This window comes from Macrotis lagotis, chromosome 3 (genome assembly GCF_037893015.1).
Source record: "Macrotis lagotis isolate mMagLag1 chromosome 3, bilby.v1.9.chrom.fasta, whole genome shotgun sequence".
NCBI classification, from domain to species: Eukaryota; Metazoa; Chordata; class Mammalia; order Peramelemorphia; family Peramelidae; genus Macrotis; species Macrotis lagotis.
The window spans coordinates 237,929,800-237,945,026 of record NC_133660.1 but is presented as its reverse complement, the minus strand read 5'-3'; the positions used below and the strand labels follow the sequence as shown (position 1 = coordinate 237,945,026).

At 36.3% G+C, this 15,227-nt stretch overlaps 1 pseudogene; it reads left to right on the top strand.

Annotated features, from left to right (window-relative positions):
- Positions 1-805: 805 nt before the first annotated feature.
- LOC141518331 (mitochondrial import inner membrane translocase subunit TIM14 pseudogene) lies at positions 806-1,250 on the top strand (annotated as a pseudogene).
- The last annotated feature ends 13,977 nt before the right edge of the window (positions 1,251-15,227 follow it).

Genomic DNA, 15,227 nt, shown 5'->3' with positions numbered 1-15,227 from the left:
TTTAAGAGAGACCAGGATTGAACAGACATATCTCTGAATCTTCCGCATAGAATAGAGTTGAACCTATAAGACCTGAGAAGATTGTCCAGTGAGAGACTTAGAGAAAAGAAAAGCAGACCCAGGACAGCTCTTTAGGGTACTGCTTTGTGGTATAATTTGAAGTCTAGAAGTGCTATTTCCCTTTCATTCCTACTTTTTAAAAAAAATTTCCCTTGAGATTTTAGATCTTTCATTCCTCCAAATGAACTGTTGTTGTTTCTAGTTCTATAATGTATCACCTTAGTAATTTGGTATATCTTAAATCCATAAATTAATTTAGGTAGTATTATAATTTCTATTATAGGTCCATGCATATATTTTTAGATCTAGAACTGGGAGAGAGTTCAGACATCATTTCTCTCATTTTATAGAAATGTATAATGCCCAAAAATGTTTAAGTGTTTTGTGAAAGTCTCACAGTTATAAGCATCATCTAGGCAGAATCTGAACCTGGATCCAATGACTCCACAATCAGTGCTTTCTCTACTGTAACATGCTTCCTACAAACTGTATTAGAGCCCTATTTATTAACTAGTTTTCCCTTCAATTCTTTAACTAATTCTTCATTTCTTTGAGGAATGTATTTACAACGTATACATCTTGGGGGAAGCCTTGACAGATTGACTCCTAGATATTTTATGCATTAGAAATTGATTTGGCGGCAGCCGCTGTGGGTGACCCAGGCGTGGGCACTCTGGGCGCTGTGGGAGCTGAGGCGGCGGCACGGCCTGCGCCGGGGGTGCAGTGGCCACCGCGGGGCCCAGCCATGGCCAGCACAATGGTAGCAGTTGGACTGACAGTTGCCGCTGCAGGATTTGCAGACCGCTATGTTTTGCAAACCGTGAATCATGTGGAGCCTCAAGTAAAGCAAGCTATTCGAAGTCTACCAAAATGTGCCTTCAGTGGTGGCTATTACAGAGGCGGATTTGAACCCAAAATGACAAAGCGAGAAGCAGCACTAATATTAGGAGTAAGTCCTACAGCCAATAAAGGGAAAATTAGGGATGCTCACCGATGAATCATGCTTTTAAGCCACCCAGACAAGGGAGGATCTCTTTATGTAGCAGCCAAAATCAATGAAGCTAAAGATTTATTAGAAAGTCAAGCTAAGAAGTAAAATTAGTACACAGATAATTTTAAATTTATATATACATCAATTTATGTGTAGGAGTCCTGATATTTTATAATAACTTCATAAAAGCTGTAATATTTCTTTAAAAAAAAGAAAAAAAGAAATTGATTTGAATGCAATTTTCCTTTTTTTTATCTGTCCTCCTGAATTTTCTTAGTGTTTTTTAATATGCCTGATTTTTATTTTGTGGGTTTATTTTGTATCCTGCTGCTTTATTGGGTTTACTGTCAGTTTACTTGGTGATTCTCTGGATCTTTCTTTGTAAATCATTACATTACCAACATATGGGGATAGTTTCATCTCCCTTTTGTCTATTTTTAATGCCTTTAATTTTTTTCCTTACTACTATTTCTAGAATTTCAAATATATGTCAAATAACCCAAAGAAAGTATTTCCTTTTCTTGCCTCTGTATTTATTGTGAAACTTCTAGTATTTCTCCATTGCAAATATTTATAGCATTTAATTTTAGAGACATACTTTAATCAGGTTAAAAATAGCCTATGCTTATGCTTTGTAAGATTTTGAGTATAAATGAATACTTACCTTTGTTAACAAACTTCACCATCAAAGGCAGTGGAACTTAAAGATTAATATCACATTTACCTTTGTTAACTTTTTTCTGTGTCTTTTAATGCAATCATCTGATTTGTAATGTTTATGTTTTTAGGATGATTAGTTATGTCAATTATTTTTCTAATGTCAAATGATTTTTTATTTCCTTGTCAAGGAGAATAATTGAGATCATAGAGACTAGATCATTAGAAAATTTATTTCATATATTGCTGATTTTCACCAGAGGGTGTAAATGTCTGTTTGTAATCACTAGCTACTTGACTGGGAGACAAGGTCAAGAGAAATTTAATAGATTAAAGCATCTGCCCAGATTCTAGGTTTGTGATAGGCTTTCTGGCATTATGATCAAGCGCCTTATTCTTCCCAGAGTTCAGTTTTTTCATTTATATATAACCCATTTGTTCCCAGGCCATAGAGTCATTTCCCCACTGACAGCAGAAGTGGGATTTGGCAGCCCCCTGGGTGACTGAGCTGCCCTTTTAAGGATTGCACTGCTCACCTCCTAATGTGGGGAAGGGGTTCGAAAAGGTGCCCTAAAAATTGTCTGCTTATCCAACCCTGGCCCGATTACCTCAGCAGATGGGGATTCCACTAGCAACACAAGTAAATCTACAAAAACTTCTTTAAAACAGATTCCATTAACCATTGGTGCAATATTCAATAGTACCTCCACTGAGCATGGTCTCTAGGTCAGCTACCACACTAATGGCAAATTCTTCAACTTGAAAAGGCTTCAAGCCAAGACAAAGCTGGAGGGAGGTTGGTGTATTATCTTCTGTTTTTAGATGATTGTGCACTCCATGCAAACTCTGAAACTGAGATGCAACAAAGTATGGATCAGTTCTCTGCTGCTTGTGCTGATTTGATCTAACAATTAACACCAAGAAAACACAGATGCTCCATCAGCCAGCACCACACCATCCATATGTGGAAAGGTCTAATACAGCAAACGGAGAAGTTTTGAGTACTTACCTTGACAGTGTCTACATTGAAGGTCTGCATATTTGTTTTGTTGACCTTATTGGTATATGCCTGTAAAACCTAGACAGTCTAACTAGCACCATGCCAGGAAACTGAATCACTTCCATTTAAATTGTCTTAGGGGGGCGGCTAGGTGGCATAGTGGATAAAGCACCGGCCTTGGAGTCAGGAGTACCTGGGTTCAAATCAGATCTCAGACACTTAATAATTACCTAGCTGTGTGGCCTTGGGCAAGCCACTTAACCCCATTTGCCTTGCAGAAACCTAAAAAAAATTGTTTTAGGAAGATTCTGAAGATCACCTGGCTTGAGAATATACCAGATACTATGGTCCTTTCTTGAGCTAAACTACCTAGCATTTCAACATTACTGCAGAGAGAGCAATGATGATGGACTAGACACATTGTTAGAATGTCAGAAGTACACTTGCCAAAAAGACTCTTCTTTGGACAACTCACACAGGGCAAGTGCTCACAAGTGGGGCAGAAGAAGTGATACGGGACACCCTGAAGTTCTCAATGAAGAAGTTTAGAATTGATTGTACAGCATGGGAGACACTGGCACAGGACCATCAAGCCTGGTATACCTTCATCAGTGAGGATGCTGCACTCTGAGAAGGGCAGAATTGAAGCAACTCACATTGAGCTGACATCATCAAAATTAAATGGATAGTTACAACAGTATATATCCTTAGTAGCACTGAAACAATCTGAGGTAACTATTTGCTAATGCTTATCCTTTCCAGATATCACATTGTTTCCCTTCTGTACTACTAACAAATTGCTATCTAGGCCCCCTGTAAATGTTTAAAAATGTTAAAATAAAGAATACTATCTGATTAAGTGCAAAAGTTCAAAGTCTAAAGTGTGAGTAAGGCTGCTAAAAATGTATAAAGCCTATTTTGCATATTCTTTATCTAATATGTGATTTTTGCCCATTCATTTTTTCGTCATGTCTTCATGACTCCATTTGAGGTTTTCTTGGCAAAGATGCTGGAGTGGTTTGCTATTTTCTTCTCTAGCTCAGTTTACAGATTGAGGAAACTGAGACAAACATGCTTAATTGACTTGCCCAATATCATCCAGGTGATATTTGAGAGGCAAGATTTGAATTCAGATCCTCCTGACTTTAAGACTGATCCACCTAGCTGCCCTATTGTATATATTATCCCACTTTAAAGTAACTTGAGATATAGATGGAATGGTAGGAAGAATATTGGATTTGGAGATGAAAGATCTGGGTTCAAATCCAAGCTCTGCCATTTATTAACTCTTTGAATTTCATTTAATCACTTGAGCCTCATTTTATTTATCAAGTAGAGATAATACTTGATATACCTGCTTTATTATATTATTATAAGAATCAAATGAGATAATAAATAAAAACACCTTTTAAACCTTTCAAGTGTTATATAAGTATATACTGTTGTAACTATCCATTTAGTTTTGATGATGTCACATCTGACTCTTTGTGACCCCATTTGGTGTTTTGGGTTTTTTTAGATTTTTCAAGGCAATGGGGTTAAGTGGCTTGCCCAAGGCCATACAACTAAGTAATTATTAAGGGTCTGAAGTAGGATTTGAACCCAGGTACTCCTGACTCCAAGGCCAGTGCTCTATCCACTGTGCCACCTAGCTGCCTCTGTGCCACCTAGCCTCCCCTGCACTACCTAGCTGCCCCAATTTGGTGTATTTTTGGCAAAGATATTAGAGTAGTTTGCAATTTTCTTTTCCAGATGAGGAAACAGATAAACAGGACAAAGTGACTTGCCCTGGGTCACATAGCTAATAAGTATCTGCAGATGGATTTGAACTCACAAAGAAAGTTTTCCTGACTCTAGACCCAGATCTTTATTCATTGCTCCACCTAGCTGCCCTGCTAATTTTGAGGCTAAATGTATTATCTGCTTTCTTTGGCTCCTATCTAAGATGTTGATAGCTTACTCAATGGACTGTCCAACCAACTGCATATCACAATATGGACAAGAGGAATTTTTTATCTATTTTTATCTATTTTATCTATTTTATTTTTTCTGTATATTGTCATACTAGGATTTTTTTTTTTTTGCCCAGGCTCTTTTGAAATAGCTATGAACCACATTTAAGAAGGTGCTATAGAACTCTGGGCTTAATGCAGTCAGCAGTTTGTGTCATCCACAAACAAAAATATCTTAATGACTTAACAGTCTAGAGATGAATCCTTCTTATTAGATTCTGTACAAATTATGCTCCACGATAGAGGTTAATATATTTGATAAATATAAAGTGCCTACTTTGTGTCTCACTAAATGTTGACAATCAGAGGGCTTTGAATAAAATTATTTTTGTGATTGTATCTATCAAGGAATCTTGTATGATCTGAAAATATGCCTGGGATTGACCAGGAGAAAGAGTGCAGGCATTACTATCTTTGGGTGTACTTTCAAGAATTCCAAGTTGCTCCCTGACTCTAAAACTTAAAAACAACAAATCTAATAGTCTTCCAGTGATGCTATGTGTCCGTGAATCATGGGATACCACAATTTCTAAAGTAGTAAAATTTGGAGTGATGAAGGAAGAAGAGCCTGGTGGGCTGCCTATATTACAATGATTAATTTGTACAAATGAAGTGGCATAAAATACATTATCTAGGAAATGCCTGATTAGAAAAGGAGGTAAACTTATCATGTAGTGAGCATGAGTGATTTTGAACAGATGGATAATCTGAATGATTTAGTTGAACCTACAGGTATTAAAAGATGTAGAGGAGGGCAGTAAAGATATCCCTTACTTACCATGGAGGGACAATGTGCTGGGTTGATCTCACATAGAGGATTTATAGATGGACTTGGACAAGAATCCTACAGGATGAGAAGTCCTAGGGAAATTATGCTCTGTGCAGATGGAATATCCACAGTGATCACATGCCTGTCAATGTACTAGAATCATCATTATTAAAGAAGAAGAAGTTAAAACCTGGTAAGATTTTGCTTTCCACACATGCATATTATTAAAAGCAGAGATGTGATTAGACTGGAGGAAGATAATGACTTTGTCTCCTGGGCTTAGTTTTGTTCAAGTGCCTTTCCCCTCCCACTCTTTTGCATGAAAAGAAAAAGTGTGTTGTAAATGAGAAACTATTGAACCACACATGCCAGTGCTCTTGGCAATTTGCTGGAAGAGTGGCCTCTACATAGATCATACTTGTGGTTTAGCTACTAGAAATAAAATAATGGATCACATAGACTTTCTAACCCTAAACTAGAAAGAGATTGTTGACCCAAGCTTCGGTAATTTATTTTAAAAAAGTAGAATTAAGCCTAAAGGTTTAATTAGCTACCTGGTGGGGGATCTGCTCTATGTTCCTAAGGTCTTGGTGCCTGGTACTAGAACTACTTTGGAGAGGGGAGTCCTTTCTAGTCTAGTCTCTGAGAAAGAGCCTTTTTCCCTTGAGAGAGGAAAAAAAAATCTGAAAACTAATGTTTCCCCCACCTTATCTGAAGACTATATCAAAGGTATTTTCTAATAGAACTATAGCTAGGAAGCGCTCAGAGCTTAAAATTTAAAAAGTTCTGAAGAACTTCTCTACAAGGAAAAGTTAGAATTCCAATTCAGAGTTTGACTTCCTTTCTTTTTACTCCTTTTTTCTTTTTTTTTAGTTATTGTTTTAGCATTCTTTTTAAATTTTGAGTTTCAAATTCTCTCCCTCCCACCCAAAACCCCTCCCACACTCACAGATAAGACAAACAATATGATACCAATTAGACAATGTGAAATCATGCAAAACATATTTTCATATTAGCCAAATTGTAAAAACAAAATGAGAAAATTATACTATAATTTGCACTGAGTTCATCAGTTCTCTGGAAGTGAAAAGCATTTTTTTTATCATGAGTCCTTTGGAATTTTCTTGAATCACTGTATTTATTAGAATAGACAAGTCTTTCACAGTTGATTGTCATTACAACATTGCTGTTATAAAGCCCAATGATCTCCCAGTTCTTCTTCATTTTACATCAAGTCATATAGATCTTACCATCCTTTTTTTCCTGGAACCACTCCTGGTCATTTCTTCTAGTACAATAGTATTTCCATCACAACCATATACCAAACTTGTTCCAGTCATTCCTCATCTGATAAGCATTCTCTCAATTTCCAATTCTTGTCTGCCACAAAAAGAGCCACTAAGAATATTTTTTTGCCATAAATGTCCTGTCCCTTTTTTAAAAAAAATTCTTTGGGGTATAGACTTGGTATTGCTGGATTAAAATGATATGCAGTTTTATAGCCCTTTATAGCCCTTTCATTTGTTACCTAGATTGATTAGACCAATTCATTACTTCCCTAACAACTATTTATTGGTTTACCTATTTTCTTTTAGCATTTGTCATTTCTGATAGGTATGAAGTAAGACACAGAGTTGTTTTAATTTGTATTTCTCTAGTGATTTAGGGTATTTGTATATGAAAAAAATAGTTTTGATTTCATCATCTGAAAACAACCTTTTAATATTTTTTGGCCATTTAACAATTGGGGTATTATATTTGATTTGATTTTTGCCAGGCAATGGGATTAAGTGACTTGCCCAAGGTCACACAGCTAGGTATTAAGTGTCTGAGGTCAGATTTGAACTCAGGTCCTCCTGACTTCAGAGCTGGTTCTCTATTCACTGTGCCACCTGGCTGCCCTGGGATTTTATTTTTATAAACTTAACTCAGTTCCTGATATATATTTAAGAAATGAGACCTTTATCAGAAAAACCTGCTATACAGTTTTTTGATTTTTTTCTTCATGTTTGTGGTACTTTTAAACAAAATATAGTTTCCCTAGTCACATTCTGCTATCTGCTTCTGTTTTATGGGTTACTCATCTAATTCACATTCATGGTTATGATTACTATACATTTCCCTCCCATCCTATTTTCTTCTATTTATCCTTATTTCTCTCTTTTTAGTCTGTCCCTCCTCAAAAGATTTTTGCTTCTGGCTACCACCTTCTTTAATCCACCCTCCCTTTTATTAACCCTGCCCCTAATATCTCTTCCCTTGAATCTTCTACTCTTGAATCTTCTGTAAAATGTCAAATGTTCTATTCAACTGTGGTCTTTTCATCAGGAATGCTTGGAAGTCCTCTATTTCATTAAATATTCACCCCCCACCCCCCAAGGATTCTCCTCAGTTTTTCTGGGTAGGTTACTCTTGGATGTAATCCTAGTTCTTTGCCTTCCAGAATATTATATTCCAAGTCTTCTACTCCTTTAACATGGAAACTGATAAATCTCATGTGAATCCATGTGACTGTGGCTTCATAATATTTGAATTATTTCTTTCTGGCTATTTGCACTATTCTCTCCTTGACCTGGGAATTCAGAATTTGGTTATAATTCCTGGAAGTTTTCATTTTGGGATCTCTTTCAAGAGGCAAACAATAGAGTCTTTTAATTACTATTTTGCCCTCTAAGATATGGGGGCAATATTCCTTTATAATTTTTTAAAATGTGATGTCTAAAAATGTTTTTTTTTAAATCATGGATTCCAGGTAGAGCAATATCTCTCCTCAGTCTATTTTCTAGGTCAATTGTTTTTCCAATAAGATATTTTACTTTTTTTCTATTTTTCTCATTCTTTGTTTTATTATTTCTTGAAGTTTCATAGAGTCATTAGCTTATACTTGCCCAATTTTTTTGGGTTTTTGCAAGGCAACAGGTTAAGTGACTTGCCCAAGATCACACAGCTGGGTAATTATTAAGGTCACATTTGAATTCAGGTCCTCTTGACTCCAAGGCTGGTGCGCTATCCTCTATGCCATCTGGTTGTCCCCAAGTTTAATTTTTAAGGTATTATTTTCTGCAGTAAGATTTTATATATCCTCTTTTTCATTTGGCCAGTTCTTTTAAAGGAATTCTTTTCTTTTTTGTACCTCCTTTTCCATTTGACTGTTCCACATTTGGATGGTTCTCCCCACACTCACTCCCAATCATCAGATCTAAATTTGTCTACTGGAAATATTCATCTATTGTTTATGAGATTAAAACAACAAAATAGACTTCTCTGTTATATGTTAGTCTTTCCAATACTTGTTTACAGATAATATGTTCCCCTCCTCCTAGTCTTCACTTTTTAAGAGCATCCCTAGTGCCTTCAAGGACCTTCAAGTCCTTGGTTGCCCTCCTCTGAATATACTCTACCTCATCAATGATTTTCTCAAATCTGACTTTTCAAGTAGACTCTACAGTGACTAGCACCTCTTTGTTCCTTGAAGCTAAGCTTCTCTAGTGCTGCTCAAGATGGCACTAGCATCTTTGACTGCCATGTTACTTTGCTGATTTATATGGAGCTTTCAGTCTCCTTTCAGATCTTTTAGATACAAAACTTCTATCCAATCATGTCTCTCTCATGATGAACTTCAAAAGGTGATTTTTTGAATCCAAGTGTAAGACTTTTAACACACACTTATAACTATTGAATTCTGTTTCATTAGATTTAGCCCAGTGTTCTAGTTGGTCAAGATCTTTTTTTGGATCCTTACTCTGTCATTTGTTAGCTAACAGTCCTCCATTATCATTTGCTTGGTACCACCAGCAAATTTAAAGAGCACGTCACCTTTGCCTTTACCCAAGTCATTGACAAAATAACATGGGTAAAATTACTGAAAATATGTCAGTCCTTAGATGGCTTGACCAGACCCTGACTGGTTGCTCAAAACAAACTCAGTGTGGTTTTCTGTTCTCCAAGAAATCCAGTGCTTTTTGTCTCAGAGTACATTCTCAAAAAATAACCAAAAGAAAAATTCTAAGGGTCAGAGAATAGTATATTGCTGGGTCTTGAGGATACATAGATAAAAATCAATCGCTGTCTTTAGGGAGCTTGCAACCTCCTGTAACATGCATACACAGAGAATAAATACAAGATAATTTCAGGAAGGAAGGAGCAGTAACAACAGGGTGACCAGGAAAAAATTTGGTCTAGGAAGTGGCAACAAAACTGAAACTTGAAGGAATTGGGGATTCTAAGAGGCAGAGATGAAGGAGTGTCTTTTAGGTGTAATGATGGGGAGACACTACCCATCAGCAGGATCCTTTGCCACGTTTGGGAGCTATGCCCTGGCTCTGTGCTGAAGGACATAGTACTTTGTCATGGTACAGTGATTCCTTGGTCTCCATAATGGCATTTGAGAGCTTGGGAGTTCTTAGGGGCCTTGGTGAGCATTGCCTGGAAAACAGATTGAAGTCAGATTGTGGAGAGGTTTAAATGCCAGTTGAGAAATTTGTTAATGGTTGATGCTATTGGCCAGGATACTAGTGGAACTGGGGAGATTGAGTTAACCCTTACACTTTCAAACCTTCCACTTGGGTTGAAACTGTTCAGGGTCTACAGGAGCAGTGGCAGATCTAATGGAGAGGTCTGGCGCTTCTTAGGGAGAAGGCTGGTAGTGAGGACAATCAAGGAATAGAGTTAAAATATGAGCAGTAATAAGACAAGAAGATAAAGAGACTCAAAGTCAGAGGACAACATTATAGTTAGATTTAGAATCATTTCATTTCTGTTTTTTACACATGACTTTCCATTTTCCAACTCTAGGAATTTTCACTCATTCCCCATGCCTGGAACTTCTTTTCCTCATCTCTATCCCCTGGATTTCTTCAAATCTCAGCTGAAGTCCCATTTATTAAGAAACTTTTCCTGGTCCTCTTTTAATCTTAGTTCTTTTCCTCTGAGACTGCCTCCAATTTATTCTGTAAACATCTTGTTTGTACACAATTAATTGTTTACCTGTTATCTCTCCTACTAGACTGAGAATTCCTTGAGAGCAGAGACAGTCTTTTTTTTTTTTAAGGTTTTTTTTTTTTTTTTTTTTTTAGTTTTTGCAAGGCAAATGGGGTTAAGTGGCTTGCCCAAGGCCACACAGCTAGGTAATTATTAAGTATCTTAGGTTGCATTTGAACTCAGGTCCTCCTGACTCCAGGGCTGGTGCTCTATCCACTGCTTCACCTAGCCGCCCCCAGAGACAGTCTTTTGCCTTTCTTTGTATTCCAGTGCTTAGCACAGTGGCTGGCACATAGTAGGTACTTAATACTTGTTGACTTGATATGACTTATAGGCCCTCTTAGTACATTTGTTTTCCTTAGCCTAGGGTTCTTTATTATCTTTGAGTCATTTTTGGTATGAGTGGGTTTAAAAGTTAGACTGGGGAGTTTGTTAATGGTTTTTCCTGTCTAGGGTGCCCTAAGGTTCAGGATCTGTTATGATTCAGAGACACTATGACAGCTATGGTAATTGGGTCTCTGGGGTTTGAATTGAGCTTACTTCAGCCTTATATAAGATGGAGCATAAAGCATAGCCAGAAGACACCGTGCACATGAACTGAGCTCTCAATTGGCAGAGCTAGGAATCAAAACCAGGTGACCTTCCTCCTGGTTTTGTGCTATACCCATTAAACAAGCGGTGTGTGTAAAGATTCAAAATATAGCTTAAACCAGGATGATTTTCGTTTGTTATTGTGGAGCTTGAGTAGGTGAAATTTTGGAGATGATGGAATCTAATTGATAACTTCCTTACTATTTAATTTATAGACAATCTCTCTTTTAAAAGTGTGTATTATAATAGTGATGATGCAGAGAAAAAGCCAGCAATGAAAATGTGGTGTAAAATTATATTCTTTGTTAAAAGAACAAGTTAAAACGAGCCGATCTGTAAGCAATTATTATCTTCATCAAAATTCCTCGCTCTTATGTTTTGGTTTCCTTGACCCAGCACGTATGCCTTTGGTTAATTAAGAAAAAAGACTTTCTCAAACAATTGGACAAATTTAAAACACATATTAAATGTTTGTGCTTATATCTTAGTGTAGCATCAGCTCAGTAAGAAAGAAAAAAAAAGGTTTGGCAAGAAAGCAGAGATCTCAGAAAACAAAAACAAAATTCAATGCCCTGAATATAATTGAACATTCTTTATACATTATGATAATACCATTTGTATTGGTATTCTCATTATGAGGAGCAACTTTCTTTTCTTTTTCTTACCTTTAAACACTTGGTTGGTATTTGTCATGCTTATTGAGTGCCAAAAATGGAAAATTTTTTTTATATGGAGATACATTTCAAAAAGAGTCTGCTTAGGCTTTTTTTTTTGTTATCTAAAACTGAAAAATGTGTGTTCTGCATATTAAGGAAACTGTTTAGATACTTTATTTGGTGATCAGATGATTCAAGGCTAGATTAGTTTTTTAAAATTCCAAGTTTGCAAAATGCAAGTCACTGTGAAGAATGTGTCTTGGTCAAGGTTGAGGAAGTTTGGTTGAACAGTAATAAACTCAATTTAAATCTTTCATATTGCACAGGTGTGCTGGGTGGTTTTTCTACTCTTTTTTTCCTAGTATACTAAGCAAACTGTTATATCCCACAATTGTTTTTAATGATTATATAGTAAAATACTTATATCTTGATACTTTGGTGGAGACTTATGATTTCATTAATGGCTATTTTGTGGACCAGAGCAGATTGGAAATATCTCCTTGCCTTATCTTGTGTAATTCTTGTCCATGTATTTTCATAAATCCTCCAAAGATCAACCCAATATACTGGAATGAGGGAAGGAAGTTTTCTCCATTAATTTTAGCATTTTAGATGCCAGTATAACAGTTGGACTGCTCATTTTTTATACCAAGGCTGTCCAACCTTACTTTTAAAAGATTTTATTGATACAACAGACAATATATTTTGATTTGCCATTTTAATGAGAGCTCTGCAGTAACTAGCTGCACTTGGGAAAGTGTTAAGTGAACTCAGAGGTGGGATGCATCAAATCACCCTGTGGGTTGGCTGTGGCCTGCAGGCTGCATTTTGGACAACCCTGTTCTATACCAACTTTTGATTATCAAGTGTTTTATACCAAGTCATAAATTTATTTGAAAAGATTGTTTTAAAAATACATAGGTTTTTTGAAGTGCTAAAAATTATTGTGTGACTGGGCAACAAAAATGTGCATACCCTTTGACCCAGCAATACCATTACTGGGTCTATATACTGAAGAGATGAAGAAAAAGGGTAAAAACATCACTTGTACAAAAATATTTATAGCAGCCCTGTTTGTGGTGGCAAAGAATTGGAAATAAAGTAAAAGTCCTTCAATTGGGAAATGGCTTAGCAAACTGGTATATGTACGTCATGGAACACTATTGTTCTATTAGAAACCAGAAGGGACGAGAACTCAGGGAAGCCTGGAGGGACTTGTATGAACTGATGCTGAGTGAGATGAGCAGAACCAGAAAAACACTGTACACCCTAACAGCAACATGGGGACAATGATCAACCTTGAAGGACTCGCTCATTCCATCAGTGCAACAGTCGGGAACAATTTTGGGCTGTCTGCAAAGGAGAGTGCCATCTATATCCAGATAAGGAGCTGTGGACTTTGAACAAAGTTCAAGGACTACTCCCTTTAATTTAGAAAAAAATAGATATATTATTGTCTGATCTTGTTACCTCTTAGAATTCTTGTCTCTTCTCTAAGGATATGCTTTCTCTCTCTCATTACACCCAATTTGGATCAAGGTACAACATGGAAACAAAGTAAAGACTGACAGATTGCTTTCCATGGGGGGTGGGTGGGGGAGGGAAGTAAGATTGGGGGGGAAATTGTAAAACTCAAATAATATCTTTAATAAAAAAAATTATTGTGTGACTTTCATTTTGACAACTTTATTAGATTTTTTAAATTACCTGCCCTCTTTTAAGATGCTCTAATGAAACTTTCATTCAACATTAAACTTAAATTCTTTTGAAAGCAAGAAAATTCAAATGATAATTTCCATGGTAACCATCTTTACATCTGTATTAGAATATCATTTGAAAACTATGGTTGTTACTAGTAACATAGAAGATTTCATGTTTGAAAAACTATGTTTTTTCCATGACTAACTTGACTTTCTTGGATCCACCAATACCTTGGTTTTTAAGTCCAATCAATGTAGTTATCTGATAAGTTTGCAGGAGGAAAGCACAAAGACCTACAGAGATTTGTCAGTTTTTTAGAGGAGTTTGTTGTGCCATCACTGAGATTGCTCAATTTTTAAAAACTTCCTCCACCACTGTGTTAATTAACTAAAATTAAATTATAATGTTGGAGTCTTTTTAATATTAATACAATAATAGAAATAAGAAAACCATCTGGAACATAAAATATTTTGTAAAATAATTTTTTGAACTTAACTTTAATAACAAAAACTCCACTAAACACATGCACACATATGTCACACAGAGTTTCTACGACCAGCTTGGTTTTTCAGTAACATTGTACATACGTGTGCATGTGTGTGTGCGTGCGTGTGTGTGTGTGTGTGACTGCTTTTATTCAAGTCTGGGATTTGCTGAAGAACAACCCTGTACTTTGCACATAAGGAGATGTGGGTTCTGATTAACTGAGAGAAAGATGAGCATCATATGGAATTACTTGTATAAGGGACTTAAGTTTTTGTAGATATTGGGAAGAGATCTCTGAGACACCCATGAAATAAAGAAACCCAGGGAGGCAACTGAAAGAGACTTTTGAATTGTAGAGCCCTTCAAGCTGTGGACACAGATGTCCTTTGAGCTTAGGGCTTGCAATTCTAGAAACTTCTGAGAGTGGATATCCTCTGTGAGATGGTTTTCTCTCTCTTTGTCTGAGCTGAGCTCTTTCTCACATCCAGCTGCATTCTTTGGTATAATTTAATCTGTAGAACTTCTGTGTTATTTGCTATTTTCCTTGGATAATGCTTGGGTTTATTCATAATTCACTAATTTCTCTTTGCAGTCTTCTATATAAATAGTATTTGGCAGGAAGGGAGTATTCATTCTAAGAGCTACCTTCCCCCATTAAGAGTGATCATAGAGGGATGTCATTAATATGGGGAATGGCTGAACATTGTATATGAACATGTATATGATTGTGAAGGAATACTATTTTGCTATAAAAAATGATGAGCAGGGGGCAGCTAGGTGGCATAATGGATAAAGCACTGGCCTTGGAGTCAGGAGTACCTGGGTTCAAATCCAGTCTCAGACACTTAATAATTACCTAGTTGTGTGGCCTTGGGCAAGACACTTAACCCCATTTGCCTTGCAAAAACCTAAAAAAAAAATGATGAGCAGATACCTTCAGAAAAACCTACACAAATTGATGCAAGTGAGCAGAATCAGGAGAGTAGCAGCAGTATTCTAAGATGACCAAGTATGAATGACTTAACTACTCTCAGCAATACAATGATCTAAGAAGTCTGAAGGACTTATGGTTAAAAATCTATCCATCTCCAGAGAAAACTGATAGAGACTGAATGTAGATCAAAGCATACTTTAAAAAAACAACAACTTTATTTAGTTTTCTTGTTTTTTCTTCGTTTTCTTTCACAACATGACTAATATATAAATGTTTTGCATGATCACATATATATATAATCTATATTAAAGTCTTTCCTTCTCAAGGAGGGGGAAGAAGAAGTAAGGAGAAAAAGAATTTGGAAATCAAGAAAAAAATGAATAGAAAAAC